The sequence below is a fragment of the Rhinolophus hipposideros genome (genome assembly GCF_964194185.1).
Source record: "Rhinolophus hipposideros genome assembly, chromosome: 18".
Classification (NCBI taxonomy): domain Eukaryota; kingdom Metazoa; phylum Chordata; class Mammalia; order Chiroptera; family Rhinolophidae; genus Rhinolophus; species Rhinolophus hipposideros.
In genome coordinates, this window is record NC_138064.1 from 1,094,775 (window position 1) to 1,111,350 (window position 16,576).

General features: G+C 60.4%; 1 protein-coding gene across 1 annotated transcript in view; it reads right to left on the reverse strand.

Moving 5' to 3' along the window:
* The window catches only part of TNS3 (tensin 3), a 174,509-nt gene extending 159,267 nt beyond the window's left edge, over positions 1–15,242 (reverse strand). Inside the window, exon 1 of the mRNA XM_081079437.1 lies at positions 15,126–15,242. The gene's annotated coding sequence lies outside the window, so the exon portion shown is untranslated. The remainder of the gene's footprint in view (positions 1–15,125) is intronic.
* Positions 15,243–16,576: the final 1,334 nt, after the last annotated feature.

The window sequence follows — 16,576 nt, forward strand, 5'->3', positions numbered from 1 at the left end:
GTGGGCATGAGGGGTGAGCAGGTGGGCATGAGGGGTGAGCAGGTGGGCATGAGGGTGAGCAGGTGGGCATGAGGGGTGAGGAGGTGGGCATGTTGGTGAGCAGCTGGACATGAGGGTGAGCAAGTTGGCATGAGGGGCGAGCAGGTGGGCATGATGGTGAGCAGGTGGGCATGAGGGGTGAGCAGGTGGGCATGAGGGCGAGCAGGTGGGCATGAGGGTGAGCAGGTGGGCATGAGGGTGAGCAGGTGGGCATGAGGGTGAGCAGGTGGGCATGAGGGGTGAGGAGGTGGGCATGTTGGTGAGCAGCTGGACATGAGGGTGAGCAAGTTGGCATGAGGGGTGAGCAGGTGGGCATGATGGTGAGCAGGTGGGCATGAGGGGTGAGCAGGTGGGCATGAGGGCGAGCAGGTGGGCATGAGGGGTGAGCAGGTAGGCATGAGGGGTGAGCAGGTGGGCACGAGGGGTGAGGAGGTGGGCATGAGGGTGAGCAGGTGGGCATGAGGGGTGAGCAGGTGGGCATGAGGGTGAGCAGGTGGGCACGAGGGGTGAGCAGGTGGGCACGAGGGGCGAGCAGGTGGGCATGAGGGGTGAGCATGTGGACATGAGGGGTGAGGAGGTGGGCACGAGGGGTGAGCAGGTAGGCATGAGGGGTGAGCAGGTGGGCACGAGGGGTGAGGAGGTGGGCATGAGGGTGAGCAGGTGGGCATGAGGGGTGAGCAGGTGGGCATGAGGGGTGAGCAGGTGGGCACGAGGGGTGAGGAGGTGGGCATGAGGGGTGAGCAGGTGGGCACGAGGGGTGAGGAGGTGGGCATGAGGGTGAGCAGGTGGGCATGAGGGGTGAGCAGGTGGGCACGAGGGGTGAGGAGGTGGGCATGAGGGTGAGCAGGTGGGCATGAGGGTGAGCAGGTGGGCATGAGGGTGAGCACGCCATTGTCATTAGCAGTGGCAGGGAGACAAAGTCCACCAACAGGGGAGGTCACACAGATGTACAGAGGGACTCGGTGCCCCCAGCACCTGGCACAGGGGATACGTCCCATACATATGAAAGCAGCACGTGGGCAAACCCCTACCTGGAAACATGTAAGATAATCCTCCCAGCACAGAGACCATGTAATAACAAAGTTTGATTTCTGCTAAAGCACCATCCTTGAGGGGAAAACACACTGCGTGGCAGTTGTGCAAAGGTCCAACAATGTAGCTGTGAGGAGGGCGAGAGGCACGGAAGGGGGCCTGGAGCCTCCTGCCCGCTCCAAGGTGTTGCAGGTGCGCCTAGACCCACCAGGGGCCCCTTAGGGGCAGGGGAACAGGAGCAGCAGGCTTACTTATTTGCATACGCCCCCTTCCACATGTTTCGGACACACCCAATTCATCTCTTTTTCATTCCCCCCCCTCCCCCGAGGCTATTTTGGCTGCAAGATAGATTCGAACAAAATAACAGGGATTTGACAAATAAAAGGGCTGCTTAAAGATGCCTTCCATTAATCTCACGAGCCAGGAAGCAGTCTGGAGTTCAGCACCGAGAGCGTGAGAAACGATTTGCCCGGGGAAACAAAGACATAGCAGCAAGTACGGAATCGCTGCTGTCTCTGCCTCCATCTCAGAAATCGGTGACACATGTACACATACACACACGTGCACACTTGTACGCAGGTGTGTGTATACCCACCCACACATACGCGCACATACTGACACGAATATACGCGTATGCTCTGCTGTGTGCACGCATGCACACGGGGGCCTACAGAGGCCCATGACATGTGCATGAACACGTGACAGTGGGGGAAGGGTGCGGCAAGCGGGCAGGGCTCTGTGTGAAGTGTGTGTTTGGAGCCTCCTGAACCCCAGTTCCCTCTTTTATAAAATAAACCCCACTGACTGTTGGGCAGTGAGAGGTTTGCTCAGAACACCATCGACTGCAGGAAATTCTGGAGAAATGTTTAATCAAAATGTGATCTTTTCAAAATTCTCTCTATTTAATAAAACAGGAGGCGGCTTCCGTGAGAAGGTCCCACTCAGGCTGTCCTGAGACCCGAGGTCTTACACCCTGGACAGTGTCTTTCCTGGTGTCTGCAGCAGCCCTGCTTGTCCCACGACGTGGGGGGCCTGCATCAGAGCTCCTCACGGGACGCCTGTACAACTCACAAGGGCACGATTCTCGTGCAGTTTCTTTCAATTTCTCTATTTTTAACCCAATCATTGGGCCCTGCTATGAAACAGTTTCTCTTATCAGCAGGTGTATCTCTAAGTCACACATCCTGACCAGAGAGACGTGAAGCCACAGCCTCCTTCCCAGAGAGAAGCAGAGGGGGACAGGTGAGACGTCCGAGGTGGGCGTGACTGCAGACACCTCTCTGTGGGCCTGGGCTGAAGGCCCCCCATTCAGACCCAACGGCAGGGTCCCTCCCACAGGTGCTCAGTGCGGGGCTCGGCTCCCAGGGCAGCAGGGGCACCTGTGCGCTACAGGGCAGAGGGTGACAGGGGCAGGCCACAGCTCAGAGGATGTGTTGTCCCCATGCAGCCCCCCAGCCCCAGGAAGGTTACCGAAGCACAGGAGACTGAGCAGGCAGCGGGGGAGAGCCAAGGTGGACCCCCGATCGACACGACCCAGACCCTCCTGAGAACACCGGCCGTCGGCCAATACTTAGCTCCAGTGTGTGTACTTGTAGAATACACGGGTATTTTTTCATTCTGGGTCATTTTTCTAAGCACTGACTGATTTCTCTGCCAACTAATAAATGGAGACATCGGGGGCATTTGGAAATACAGGGAATCTCCTTCGGTGCGAGAGGGCGGGGCACCATGCAATCCCAGGCAAACCCTCCCATAGGAATTACTCTACCCAAAACGCTAGGAAGTGTGCAGCAAGGGATCACAGCCACTGTTCAAAGACGTGTGCCATGGAATTTTCCAGAGAAAGGCTATGAACTGGAAGTATGCCCAATTTCCGGGAGATGCGGTGGGAGACGGCAGTGAATGGGCCGCAGGACATCTCCATGTCTGTCTGTCTGTCTGTGGTCTGGAGCCCCTGGACCACTCGTCCCCATCACTGAGGCCCCAGCAAGCAGGGCTGGGCCGGGCCAGAACCTCCACTGTCCTCTGCCCTGCACTGGCGCTCCGTTCAGGGCTCTGACATGAAAGTAGAAGGGGGGACAAGCCACAGCAAGCCAGGGCACCAGGATCAAAGCTGGGGCCACTCCAGGTACTCCCCAGCAGGAATGCTTCCTCTGCTCACTGACTCTCTTTTCTTAGCCAAGGGCAAAAAGCAAAGCCCCCTCCCCCGCCATCCGTATGTCCTTTCAGGCTGACTCGACACTAGGCAGAGGCTCCCACAGCCTCACCTGGAGGTGCCCCTGCCTCCACAAGTGTCCCCCAGCCCGACTTCAAAGAACCCAGGCGGGGACCCTCCCTCAGCAGCCCTGGGGGTGGGGGTTTCATCCAGGAAGTGGGTTGATGGCCTGCTGGCAACTTCCCACTGGCTGGGGGGGGGTTCCGGTTCCGGTTCCCTGGCTGGGGGGCTGGGACCAAGCCCCCAGCCTCTCAGCAGGTTTCCCACGCCTGCTGAGCAGTCAGCTCGGTGGCCACGCAGGGGTCCTGGCCTCTGACCCTCATGCCCACCTGGGCGTGCCATGTGGGGCATGACCCTGCATACGCCCAGCAGGCACCCCGCTCGGGCACCAAGGCTGAGCCTTCTTGTAGCGTCAGCTTATGGCCCAGGAGAGGGAGCAGGAGGGGACTTTGCAGGAGTCCACGGCCCAAAGCATGTGAAAATCAGCCTGACTCCTCCCAGAGCCGATTGTCCTGTGGGGTCCCCAGGGGAAGCCACATAGCAGAAGCCAAGGGAAAACTTCCATGCGTCAGAGCTTCGGGCACCCTCCAACAGTACGCGGACGTCGGAAGCCTCGGGCACCCTCCAATAGTACACGGATGTTGGAAGCTCGGGCACCCTCCAATAGTACGCGGATGTTGGAAGCACGCTTAGATTTCAATAATGGGGGCTGATGTGCTCGGGGCCCACAAAGGCAGAGTCAGGACAAAGGCCACCGTTGAGCCCAAGGGCTCTCTGGTGCAGATCCCAGGGCCGCGCTCCGAGAAGCAGGGACCGAGAGGACATACGAGTCCCGCCAGCTGGACACAGCATGAGGGGCGCCCCAGCAAGGGAGCAAAGCCTTCCTGCTCTCCTGACCTCAGGCCTCAGTTAAGGTCAAGGGCATGACCCCTGACCTGCCCCAACATCTCATCACTTGGGCTGTGAAGGCTGCTCCCTACATCTCTGTCCCCCTCCGCCCATGCCACCCAGCACTCTCAACAGAGACGAGGGAGCTGCAGGGTGACAGGCCAGTGCAGCCCGGTTCCTTGCAGCTCCCAACACATGGCATTTGGGGCACTCAGGGGAATCTGACTACGGTGCAGCAAGTGGGTGGTGACACCAACGCTGACCTGCCACCGGGTACGATGCTGCGGATTCGTGAGCCAGTGTCTGCCTGCCAGGCACATCGAAGCGTGCAGGGTGGCGAGACACACTGGCTTCGATTATCTCAGGGAGAAGAGGTGGCAGGTGGTGGGCAACAGGGGCGGGAGACCTAGAGCAAGGAGAGCAAATCTTGAAAAACACTGAATCGGCTGATGGTTTCATGATCAGTTTGCTTTAATTGGGCAAATGCTTGACATTTTCATCGTAAAGATGTAAGAGGGAAGCGAGCCCCATACAAGCACAGACACCCTCAGCCTCAGGTCTGCACGGGCCCCACCTCAGAAGTCACCTTTCCACAGCTCACAGCCGCGTCACCACAACCCTGTACTGTAACAGCGCTGCTGACAGTCGCCCACCGCATGGGGAAACCAAGGCTCGGGCTGGCCAGCACACGCTTGCCAAGTGCACAGCTGACCCTAAGGCCAATGCCCTCCACAGGGGCAGGTGTGCTGAGGAGAGGACCTACTGCCCAGCACAGGTGCAGCCAGGTGACAGGGTCAGTAATGCCTGCGGGCCCAGGACCAGGCCTCTGCCACTGCTGCTGGCCCACTGGTTCCCTGGTCCCCACTGCCCACGGCTGCCCAGCCCTGGAACCTCTGGCCTGGGGCTGCCACCTGAGCCAGCAGGCGGGGTGGAGACGGGCACGTGAGAAGTGAGGACAGCAGCGGGCAGTGACACGGGCTCTGAGCAGGCTGCAGACAAGGTGCAGGTGTCGGCCTCAGAGCAGTGCAATCTAGAAACGCTGTGTGCCACGCGCAGGCCGAGAGAGGGGCCAGTGACTGGATCCCAAGAGTCCCGCCTTCTCCAGAGTCAGGGTGGACACACGGGGACGCAGGTGGCACTCACATGTCAGCTGCACAAAAGCAACGAGTGAACGAACGAAGGTACAAAGGAATCGCTCTCCAACAGGGCCTCACACGCGTCTGTAAGTAAAGCACGCCCCGCCCCCTGTGGCAGCCACCCCAGGTAGCGCCTTTTACCCTCAGCCACAAGCCTGGGGCTTATGAACTGACGCCCCACCGCGGCCCGTGCCTTATGGAGAGTGGAGGCAGGTGGTGGAGGTCCTGTCCCCCAGAGCCAGGGGCCACTAATCACACCACGGCCCGGACGTGGCTGCTCTCTCCGGACGTGCCGTCTCTCTGAAGGACACAGGTCTGCTAATGCAGAGTGGCTGTGGGGGGGGGGGGGACTGTGGCCGAGAATAAACCACACTCTTGCTGCCACCTCATCGGGACCGCGAGCTGCAGGCACCAAGCACGCCACACTGAGACGAAACATCTCTCAAAATGCGGCCAGTTCTGTAAATGTGTTCAGTCCCAAAGAAAGGACTTGTGAACATAAGCCGGGCAGCCTCAGCAGAGAGCAGAGCAGGGACAGAGGTGACAAACCTGCTGGGTGCCAGCATTTCCACAGGCACAAGCCCTCATTTATATGCTACACAGGAGCTGGCACATAGCTAGTGGATCGGTACTGGAGCCCATTCTGAGCACAAGACAAAGGACATGATTCTTGTGATCTCGCAGTGTGGATTCTCAAGGAAACCCCACAGCACACTCTGTCCAAAAAGAACATTCTCTTATGCTACAAGAACAGCAAAGTAAGGGCTTTGTACTCACGAGTCCTGCGAGGGACACTACCGGATTCCTAGCAGGCATTTGCTACCAACTGTCACCAATATGACGACTTGAAATGTGGCTATTTTCCAAAAAGTGACAGTGCGCTAGATTTTCAAGTCTGTGAGATCAGTGTTAGGGGCCGCCTCTGAAACTTGGTGGACTCTATCGCAAAGCAAGGGCCCCAGAAAGCAGAATGGTGGCCCTGAGGAAATTAACATAGAGACCCTGAGAAAATGCACACGCAGCTCGCTCTCTTCTAGCAAAGAATCGGCTTTGGAAGGTTTCCATTTGGGTGTGTAATTGTCGCCTCCCGTTGAGGGCTGGGGAAGCGCCAGTGACGTAACTAAGGCTGTCCCCAAGGTCACGCAGCTCTCGCTAAGCTGTTCAAAGCCATTATCACGTGGAAGCGCCAAGCAGCCTTGGTTCTCTGGTCCTTGGAAGAGCTCAGACCTTACTGACGACAGATGGGAGCGAAACGTACACCACCCGACCCCAGAGTGTGTCAGGAGATGCGGGACGGGCTAACTGGGGCCATGATGATCAAGGTCTTTCCCGAACCCTGGGGAGCTCTGGGCCCCACAGGCCCCTCAGCCCAAGCTCTGTGTGGGAAGGGGTAGCATGGAGGGAAAGGCTTCTTTTGGATTCAGCTCCTGGAAAGGGTTAATAACTATGGATGAAAGAAAAGGAATGACAATGACACCAGGTATGTGCACAGGAGGCCCTGGAGTACCCCTAGGACCCAGCGGTGCTCAGCAACACCTCAGAGAAGCTGGGTGACAGTCCCTGGGCCATGCTGGTGACTGCAGAGCCCGCTACCTTCCCAGCTGGGACCCTCAAATCTGCTCCAGAGCAGCAGGCACCATGGGACACGGAGAGGCTTATGACCCCGAAAGCAGTGGGGTCTGAGGAAGGAGACAGAGCAGGGAGGGACGGGAGGGACCAGTGAGCGCAGGGGTCCCGGGCAGCGACTAGAGAGACCGCCTGTCAGCAGCTGCCCATTTGTCCAGCTCACTGGGGGCTCAAGCCAGAAGCTGAGCGAAGGTCAGCGTCACAGTGGCTCCCCTGCACAGGGCCCCACCAGCACACAGCAGCCACAGGCTGCTGGGCGGGCCCTGCCATGGTGGCCCGGGGAGCTGCTGTAGACACACGAGCTGGACGAGTTTGTGAGGCCCTAACTTGGCCAAAGCCACACACGTCCACTGCTGTCACCCGCTGGTCCTGGCCACAGGCCTTCGGACCAGGGCAGGGACGGTCGGCCTCCACAGAGGGGCCATGCGTGAGGATGCACTGGCCTCCCGTGGGCCGCACACAGAATCAGAGGCCACGGGACAGCCAGCAAGCAGAGCCACAGTGGGGCCGTACCTTTCTGAAAGGAGCCGTGCTGACCAGCATCGCCCACCACAAATGGCCAGCCTGCGGCCAGGCGCTCGTCCGGCAGCATCCAGCCCCACTGCGGGGGCCTGGGAGGAGCCCTGCGCTGTAACCGTGAGGACGGCACAGAGACACGATGCTCTGGGTGGGACCCAGGTCAGGACCCAGCAGCAGGAGCTCCACACACACCACGCTTCTCAGGCTGACCCGTTACAAAGCCCTAGCCAGGAAGAGGAAGGCGACCCTGGGTGGCAGTGTGACAACGGGAATCTCAACACGCGTGCAGACACCAGTCAGGTGGCGATGATTTTGGTTACACGTCAGCAGTGAACGAAACGCTGCGGAAGTGCACTGCCCCCTGTAGGTGTCCTGTGTTTGGGGTCATTCCGATTTAAATGGGGCTGCGCAGGGTGAAAAGCAAGATGAACCACCTCTGCGGTGGCCACTCAGCTCACCCAGGTTTTCATCAGCCTGAGGTGGTTAAAGGCGCAGCCTTGCAGGTGGCGGTGACAAAGCTCCCTGAGGGGCACCTGATGCAGAAACGGGGGTGCACCTGCTTTCCCAGCTCTTGGAGAACAGAGCTCAGGTGCCGCCAGCGTTTCTCCATGTGGTCCCAGCCCCTTGCTCCCCCAGGGACAGGGCCTGGGGACAGGGTGCACACTGGCTCCTGCAGCCGAGCCTGCGCCCCCCACCCCCAGGCGTGCTCGCTCCGGTCCTCTCAGCTTCTCAGCCCAACAGCAGAGGCTGCCATACCTCCTTGTCCCCACACCGTCCTCCCCTGCAGGCTGCGCTCGGGGACACCACGAGGCCGGCGCTGCCCCACAAGCCCCCGGCCTTGCTGCACCCCGTCACTGCTCCTGTGCCCCTGCCCTGGGGACCCTCCAGGACTTCCTCCCTCAGCTCGTTCAGCCAATGCCTCCTTTGAAGAAGCCACACAACCACCTTGTACAGAGACCTGTGCCCACCTGGCCTGAAGCCTGCCTGGCCCCAGGAGCCTCCGCGACAAGGACGCACAAAAGGATGGCCCCTCCTGGTCCTCCACACGTGACCGCCCCCGCTAATGCCCACACTGGAACCGATGCCAGGAATCCTGGCCCAGCGTGTTGGGGGCGGGGCGGGGCTGCGTGCTGGCATTCCCGATGGGCTGGGAACACACTGACCGGGGTAAAAATTAACCGGCGTCCACCAGGTGGGCTGGGCCCCGCCCTCCTGGGCTGCCGGCCCCTGCAGGCCACGCTCAGAGGGGCTGCCTCCCTCCCAAGGCCCAGCACCTCCACCGCCAGGTCACGGGCCAAACAGAGCAGGCCCCGTCTGTGTTGTCCCCTCAGAGAAGCGGCAGAGGGACCCTGAGCCATTGCTCTCACAGATCACAGGCTCTGGCAGCGGCTCCCAGACTGAACCATTTATCCAAATTAAAACCAGTCTCCAGAAACAAAATCAGACCCTTCTAATTGAAAATAAAACCAAGCAACCCTGAAGGCTCTTTTTTTTCCAAATGAAAGACATTCTTCCTGCTTTCTCATTCCATTAATCACCAAGTTTACACAATCTGTCAAAATAGCGGGGAGAGACGGCTCCCTCTTCCTTTTCCTGCAGGCCTGGTTTATGCCCCACGGTGCCTGCGGACACTGGGTGGACACACAGAGGCTCCAATAACCATGCTGTTTGTCAGCTGCAATCTGACTGTAAGACCAAGGGACTTGAAAAAGTCTGCCATTTCTGGGTATAAACGCAAAACAAGGGCACACGGGGCCTCAGAGAGGAGTGTGCCCCCTGTGCTCCCAACAGCCAAAAGGCGGAAGCAGCCGCTGTCCCCAGCCATGTGAGTGGAGAAGCTGTGTGTCCATGTGGTGGAATAGCACGCAGCCTGGAATGGGAAGGAGCCCTGACACCTGCTGCTGCACAGATGGACCCGCAGGATCGTACGCAGAGGGGACCGGCCAGACACACGAGGACAAACACAGGAGGGCCCCACTTACACGAGCGACCCAGAGTAGCCACTTCCCAGTCACAGGCAGGAGACGGCGGGGCCAGGCCCGGGGGAGGGAGGGGCAGGCGGTGCTTCACGGACTCTGCTTCGTTGGTGCAAGATGAAGAGTTCTGGGGGCGGATGGACATGGTGAAGGCTGCACACACTGGGAATGTACTTAGTGCCACAGGGCTGTGCTTTTAAAAATGATTAAGATGGTCAGATTATGTTATATGTATTTTACCACAGTCAAAAGAAGTTTGTGTTCTCTGACTTGGAACAGCCTCAGAAGTCCTTCCAAGGACACGACTGGCTAGGATGTTCCCCAACGAGGCACACAGGCTGGGGGTGACCTGAGGACAGATGGTCACCACGCACCACCGCACGGCCACTTACTGTGCCGTCACCAACACTCGGTTGTTTGCAGGAGGGGAAACGCTTTTCCTGCCATGTTGATGCCAAAGTGCACGACACGAAATAATACCAATGATCTCAGCACGACCAACTCAAAAGGAGAGTGTACCCCGCACACCAGCGGGGGGAGGTCGGCTCTGGGGCTGGTGAGATCACGAGGATACCTTTGTTGTGTCTTCTCCCTCTTTTCCAAGTCTACAGGGAGTACATATAAGTTACGAATTACCTTGTAGAAACAGAATCAAAAAACAATTTAGAAGCAAAACCATGTCCATGACCTGAGAATCTTCTCCTGACCAAGCAAGACAGACGACAAATGGCCCTGGCCTCCCGGGACCAGTAGAGAAGTGGTCCCCTGACCCACCGAGAGCCCCTCCCAGCCCCAGTCCCCGGCCCAGTGGAGACAAGCGCAGTTTAGCTCCCTCTCCTGCACCCCCAGCTTCAGACCTTTCCCGGGGAGATGAAGGAGAAACACACGTGTCCTGGATCACCACCAGCTCACCTAGGGCCTCCTCCTGCCAGCACACGGGCTTGCCGTGGGGAATGGGTCGCCCCTCCAAGAATGGGGAAGTGCGGCTCCCGCAGGAGCACCCGGGCTGTGGAATTCAGTGTGTCCCAGGAGCCACAGCAGGAGGGACAGCCCAGTCACAGGACAGCACCTCCCCTCCCCACAGAGTGCCCTTGGGTCCCAGGGAGGGGTCTCCAGGACAGTCACCGTGACAAAGGGTGGCTTTAACACAGTTTTGCGGCTGCCAGAACCTGGCTGTTCCCTCCTAGTTCGCTGCCTGCACCGAACCTTTGATCTGTGTCCAAAATCACCAGTGGTGAGGGGCTGAGCTCTCAGGAGGCCTGGGAGACAGGCGCAGGGGGCGCCAGGGAGAGCGGACGGGGCCCTTTTGTTCCCCTGGCTCCAGAAAGAATGTGTGTAGAAAGCAGGCACCCCACTAAGGGCCCGGCCTGGCCCCAGGGCGATGCTCGGCCAGGTGTGGGCCTGCCCCTGGAGTGACATGCAGCACACCACAGCCGTGTCCAGCGTGGTGGGACAGCGCATTCCTGAGCCCTCGCTCCCCAGGGCCTCCCTGCAGCACGGAAGGCCAGGGCAGCCGCACGCCCTTTGCGGGAGCATCTGCTTTTTCTCCTGCATGTTGGAGCTATTCCACTCTGTCTTTTTCAGACCTCGGGGCTGGGTTCCATCGTTCATGACCAGTTTCAGAAATTCTACACTCGTGGGCAACAACACAATGAAAGGAGGTGTGAGCCTTTTGCCTACCTGGAGGGTCCCCTGCTGCCTGGGGCACAGCCTGGCTGGGAGTGATGCCAACTGTTTGCCACTTGGGGAGCTGAAATGAGAATTCCCACAGATGTCTTCTCAACCTTAAAAACAAAGCTGGCTGCGAAGGATGTATGTGTGGAGGGCTATTATCTCTCCAGGGAGAAGAGGAAGAGGAAGGCAGGCAATGCACAGTATGTGCCATAATTAGCGCTGAGGGAGGAAGGAAAGGGGACGGAAAGGCGCAGGCTCCCCGTGAGGAAGCATCTGCAGCCAGCAGGCCTCCCTGGGACTTTATCTGCCTGTCAGGAAAGAGGCAAGGTGGGCAGGGGACTGCAGAGATCCGTGGTCTTAGGAAGAAGTCGTAGCAGTACAGAGGGACCTGGGTTCCAATCGGGGACCCCATCCGGCACCACATCCACACGCCTCAGAGGCTCACCGTCTAAAGGTTTAGGGGCCCTCACCTTCCGTGGACTGTTGCCAGGCACAGGCTCTGTCCCTGGACACACCTGGGTTCCAACCCAGCCTGGACCCACCAGCCCCATCACGGGGCCAAGTTATCCAGGCTTGCTGAGTCTTGGTGCTCAGTTCAGAAAAAGGAGATGAAGCCTTGAAAAGTTGGGGAATGATCAGATCATGGAGAGCGCAAGCACCTGGGTCCGCGTGTTTCAAAAGAAGGCGCTATTCTTACAAGGTTACTGGGCTGGGAGCAAGAGAGGTTTTGCTGCTTAGCCCAGGGACATATTAGCAGAGGTGTATCTCCTGGAGGTGGTGACTGCGGAGCATGTCCCTGGCCTGCCTGGGGAAGGCTCCACTAGAGGGAATTTTCATGATCACTGACAAAGACACCCTAAAAATAAATTTTTCATTAATTTAGCCCATTTGGGACAAAACATTAATTCCAGATCACTGCCTTCTTTTTAAAATTAACACAACTCTTTTTAAACGTGTAGGGGACACCATCAACCCTTCAGTGACATTGTGGACATTCTGACAGCTCCTAACCGGAGACCCAGGTGGCAGCCATCCTGCCTTCAGCGGCCTCACCCCTCCTATCCAGCAGGGGCAGCCCCAAGTGAGGGTCTGGGACACGAGGTAGGGTCACTGGGCAAAGCTGCGTCAGGGATGTCCCCACAGCAGGGCCCGTCTCCTGGACGTGCAGCCAGCAAGCGCCCCCACCCCACGGTGGGCACTCAGGGACACACTTGATCTGCGGAGAGCAATTGGGAGTCCCTAATCTGCAGATTCAAGTTTTCTGTTTGTACAGGAAGCGGACAGACATGAAGGAAACCACCATTCCTTCCCTGAGCACACAGGACTCAGCACACCAAAGATGCAAAGCTTTTTCTGAACCTGAGTGAAGTTCACGCAGGCTCAACCGCGTTTGGTGTCAGCGATTTTTAATGTCTTGCTGTTTTAAGAGCAGTGGGGCAGCGTGGAAACTGTGCAGTGGGACAGCCAGGGCTTCAATGCCAGTCCCACGTGGCCATCCCTGAGACGATCGTCCACCTGCCACCCCCCCCAAAATGCACTCTGTTTAGCTGTGAGGTTAACACAAGTGACTGTCCTTCAGCAGTTAAGACAGCACACGGAATGGACAACACACTTCAGACAGAGATGGCTTTAACACTCTGCCAGGAACAAGTGGCGCTCGCTGAGCTACCCAAACACGGACCCCTTATTCCGAGTCAACAGAGCGGACTACAAAGGACTCTGCGTGGACGGGGCTGGCTCTAGGTTGCAGGGGACACCCTTCTGCTTACCAGGTCTACAGGAAAGGGTCTGGGGTCCAGGGTCGGCTCACCTCCTGGACCCCTCCCCACCACAGCTCCGGCTGCCAGGAGCAGACCCTTCAGGCTCAGCCACAAAGAGAGGCCTCTCCCCAAGAAGGGAGCTTTGTAAGGGAGCCCCACTGCCCAGGGGCCAGCAAGCACATTGCAGGAGATTCCTGCAGGCTCCAGGAGGGGAGCCTGCACCTCCCCGCACAGGAGCTCCTGGGGAAGGAACGAGAGGCCCTGGCCCCTGGCCCTGGTGGTTTATGCCAGGCTGATGTTTGAGGGTCTCAGGGCAGGCAGAGAGCCAGAGGACTGCTCTGATCCCAGCCTCACCATTTCACTCTGTACAATGGGCCTTTGCTGGCCACTGGGTCAGAAGCCCTCCCCTCTGGGCTTCTCCCCTCACCTCTCTTGCCTTTCTGCCTCCTTCTCAGGCCATTTGTATCCCCATCAGCAACAACTCCTACAGCCAGGAAGAGACTTTGACCCAGTGATCTTTAGCTCCCAGGATCACATTTGCAAGTGGCTCCATTTAAAAGCATGAGATGCCGAAGCTACACTGGGTCACAGCCAGTCCGGTTGCATCAAGGAGCGCGGTTCCCTGAGGCACTGCTTTTCCGCTCCGTTCCATGGTTGGTACAGAAAGAATGCATCTGCGGCTGCAGACTAGCTGTCAGGACACGCATGCTCTCAGCCAGACATGCAGTCAGACGTCACCACAGGCCGGCCCAAACCCTGGGAGCACCACCCATGTTCCATCCAGTCTGGCAAGCTATGTTGCCGTTCTTTGCCTCAGTTTGCACATCTGTAAAATGGGGCGTAGTGACAACTCCCTCCCAGGGTTATTTGGGTGAAATGAGAAGACTACACAAGCAAACACCCAACAAGCACAGCTATGACCAGGCTTTTACGTCTCTGAGGCCACGATTTGTAATATTACAAAGGAAGGTTACCATTACTTTGTCTTCCAGGTCAGAAGTCTGGCCTCCTGCCAGTTCCCAGTCAGGTCCGTGCAGAGGCCCCTCCACTCCCACAAGAGGCCCTTCCACTCCCGTTTGGGATGCCCGCCCCTCACAGAAATGCCTTTCTTAATACTTGTTGATTGATTTGCAAATATAACCACCCAGGCCCCAAAGAGGGAAGAGAAACCACAAGGACCAGCAAATCTGGCTCAAATGGCAGGGAGGACAGCTCTTCAACGAGAGTATTCAGACCAAAGCCTGCAGGAAATACACCGAAATGTCACCCAAGTCTGTTCTAAAGGTCTGGGGGCTCCTAAGTGGGCCTGACACCCCCGCGGCGCCTTTATGTTTCAACCACGTTGGAGGGGGGTCGCCAGCCTCCGTGTCCTGGCAGCACGAAGGGAGCCCCCGTGCTTCCCGCCGCGCAGACTTTCAAATCCCTTGGAGCCAGAGCCCGGGCTCCCGGTCAGGCTGCGGGCCCGGGGACCCCGCGCCGCCCCGCTGCCCCGCACCCCGCTCCGCGCAGCCGCGCGCCCAGGCTCGAGCGCAGGTGGCCCGGCCGCTGGCTCCGCGGGGAGGACGCCGCCCGGCGCCCCTGCCCCCCGCCGCCCCGCGGAGGGAGGACGGGCAGAGCCGAGCTCCGGGGCCGGTGCCCGGTCGGCTGGCCGCCCCCCGGCCCCGCGCCCCCCGGCCCCGCGCCCCCCGGCCCCGCGCCCCCCGGCCCCGCGCCCCCCGCGCCCCCCGGCCCCGCGCCCCCCGCGCCCCCCGGCCCCGCGCCCCCCGGCCCCGCCCCGCTGTCCCCGCGCCCCCCGGCCCCGCGCCCCCCGGTCCCGCGCCCCCCGGTCCCGCGCCCCCCCCCGGCCCCGCGCCCCCCGCGCCCCCCGGCCCCGCCCCCCCCCGGCCCCGCGCCCCCCGGCCCCGCGCCCCCCGGCCCCGCCCCGCTGTCCCCGCGCCCCCCGCGCCCCCCGGCCCCGCGCCCCCCGGTCCCGCGCCCCCCCCCGGCCCCGCGCCCCCCGCGCCCCCCGGCCCCGCCCCCCCCCCGGCCCCGCGCCCCCCGGCCCCGCGCCCCCCGGCCCCGCCCCGCTGTCCCCGCGCCCCCCGCGCCCCCCGGCCCCGCGCCCCCCGGTCCCGCGCCCCCCCCCCGGCCCCCCGGCCCCGCGCCCCCCGCGCCCCCACCCCCGGCCCGGCCGAGCCCAGGCCCCGCGCCCCCCACCCCCCGCGCGCCCAGGGCGCAGACGCCGAGCTCGAACAAAGAGGCGGCGCGGCCCCTCCGGTACCTGCGCGGGCGGCGGCGTGGTCCGCGGGCGACGGCGCAGCAGCGGGAGCCGAGCAGGGCGAGCCGAGCAGGGCGACCGCGCGGCCCGGCCTCCTCCCGCTCGCGGCCGCCGCAGGGCCCCCTCGAGGCCGCGCGGGCAATCGCGGCCACCCGCGCGGGGCGGCGGTCACCTGGCCTGGCCGCCCCGACAACGCGCCGGCCGCCGCCCAGGTGCAGCCGGAGGACGGACTCGCAGCGGCCGGGCTCCCCTGTCCTCGGCCTGCAGGCCGGCGGGGGGGGGGTCCTGGCTCCCGCACAGCCGGGTGCGTCCTTCATTCATTCATCCGGAGACACACTCACTTCCCTCGGAGCAAAGCCTCGCTGCCGCCTGCCTCGCAGTCTAGTCGGGGTCTTGCGCACACAAAGCAAAAGAGAAGGGCAGGGGAAGCCCGAGGGGCTTCCAAAGCCCTTTGAAGGTCAAAGGCCAGGCCAACGGAGGGAGGGGGTCAGGGAAGACTTTATGGGTCACATGACTTCTTAAAATGGGTAGAAAGGCGCAGTCAGGAAAGATGCCCCCAGGTAGGGGGTGCCAGCATCCCTGAGACCCAGAGCCCCCCCCACTCAGTCTCCCGGCCTCAGTTTCCCCATAGGCACTGCATGCTCTTAAAGACCCTTCTGTAAATATGTGCCCGTTGGATGAATGAGAAGTGCCCTCCCACGCAAAAGAGCAGTTTCACCAACACTTTATCCTGTGGAACACGGAACCCCTTATAGGAGGAATTCATCTGCAGGACCTACTTCCTGCAGGCCGGGGACAGAAATGTGTCCACCACCTGAACCAAAGGCTCGGAGCCACACCTGCAGGACAGCTGGGGGCTTGGAGCATATGACCAGGAACCGCCCTGACTCAGGAATGCAACAGCCAAACCCACCATTGCCCTCGGGTGGCCCTCCCCATCACTGCCCACGCAGGGAGCAGGGAAACCCACCCTGAAAGCGCTTCTTTACTAGCCGCCTTCAGAAACCGTGAGGCCCCCGAAGCAAGGGCAGCCCAGGGAGGGGACACGAGGACCCCTCAGCTCTCCATGAGGACTGAGACCTGGCCCTGCTCAGACTCACTCCCACCAGACAATTCCTTGTGAAGACGAACTCTCCCCTCTCCCCGTGCAGTGCTCCAGGGGGAGCGTTCTTTCTCAAGAAGCCCCAAGCCCGGGTGACTCACCCTCGAGGAGCTGGACATTCATTCCCTGAGGCAAACACTTCCTGAGCACTGGGCCCACAGACGTTTTTTTCCTGCCCTCTGGGAGACCTCTGCCCAAGAGGCCACTGCAGGAGGCTGGGGGTCCCTGGAAAGGAGCCTGAGGGCAGAACGGCGGTCACAACCAGCTGACCCCTAACTGGGGGTAAAGCTGGTACTCTTACTGTTACAGCTTTAATGATCCGGAAACAGGCTAAAATCTGAGGTAGCCGGCC